The sequence below is a fragment of the Miscanthus floridulus genome, chromosome 13 (genome assembly GCF_019320115.1).
Source record: "Miscanthus floridulus cultivar M001 chromosome 13, ASM1932011v1, whole genome shotgun sequence".
Classification (NCBI taxonomy): Eukaryota; Viridiplantae; Streptophyta; class Magnoliopsida; order Poales; family Poaceae; genus Miscanthus; species Miscanthus floridulus.
The window spans coordinates 76,661,703-76,663,048 of record NC_089592.1 but is presented as its reverse complement, the minus strand read 5'-3'; the positions used below and the strand labels follow the sequence as shown (position 1 = coordinate 76,663,048).

Below are 1,346 nucleotides of genomic sequence, written 5' to 3'. Positions count from 1 at the left end.
ATCATTCAACGCCGCCGATTGCCCCTGCACAAAAGAGAAGTGATTGTATGTGTGAGACAAAATTTAAGATAGGTTCTAAAAACTTGAAAAAAGCAACATATTACTGCTGGACTGCTGCTGCCGGTGCAGGAGGACAGACAAAAGCAAGCAAGCGCACGTCGTAGAGTACAGCACTTGCTTGCTGCCCACTGCTCCGGCACCGATCGACACCAAGTACGCAGCACAGCCACAGGTCAATGTTCAGAGTCCAAACAGACTTCAGACACACACAAACACAGTACTACTACTACTACTACAGCGTTGGATGCTGCTAGCTACTGAGTGGATTTGGAGTAAACAAATGGCGATGCTGGGCGGCACCAGCCCGGTACAAGCAGGCGCGCCCCAGGCGGATGATGGGGCGATGTGGTTCCGACCAGCGATGGCGGCGAGAACCACTGTTGGAGGTGTGGGGCTTGACATGGTGCTGTGGGAGAGGATGAGGTGGGAGGTGGAGAGGGGAGGCCGGTGGGTTGCGGCCACTGGCAATGGCGATGAGTCTCGGATCTTCTATTTAAGTGGGGGTGTTAATTAGTTTGCTTGACTCTTGAGTCTCGGATCTTCTATTTAAGTTCAGTCAAAGTCCAGAAAAAGCTGCGTTTCATGGCAGCACCAAACCCTCTATGTATGTTAGTCGCTGACCCCATATGCTCCAACGTGGGCTAAAATTTAAAAAAGACATAAATGTGACATGTTTATTTGAATACGGACAGCGAATAAAAACTGGCAGAGACATCCTAAAGCTGTTGGACCTTTGGGATAGTAGAGTGCCAATGCACACTTTCCTAGAGCATTTCTGCTTTGTGAAAGGAAAGACAACTACCCTTGCAAAAGCCACGTTCACATATCATGGTGCATTTGTCTCAACATATCATTTGGATTCACATTCATATATCTATATCCACATTCACATTTAGATTTAAGGTAGAGAAACTCACAGGAGTGACAGCAGGATCATCTGGTGGAGTGAATATCATCGGTGGCGGAACATAGCCTGAGTGAGCTCCAAGACCTTGAATATACTGAAACATCTGCTCCATCCTCCGCCGATCCTCCTCAGCCCTCGCCTCAGCCTCCTCCCGTCGTCTCCTCTCTTCTGCCACCTCGGCCTACAATATTTCACCCCAATGATACAACGCAAAGCAAAGGTATGTAAAAATCAATGAACGACGAATAAAACAGAAATAACCTTGAGTGCCTGCACTGTGTGCTGTGTACAGTCCGGCCGTGTGCGTATGGCCGGGCTCGAGCTCGTGCTCCTTGCTCGAATCTGGGAGAGACCTAGTACGGGCCGGGTCGATTGCGCC

General features: G+C 49.3%; 1 pseudogene; it reads left to right on the top strand.

Moving 5' to 3' along the window:
• The first annotated feature begins 306 nt into the window (after window positions 1-306).
• On the top strand, window positions 307-423 carry LOC136502393 (small nucleolar RNA Z206; annotated as a pseudogene).
• Window positions 424-1,346: the final 923 nt, after the last annotated feature.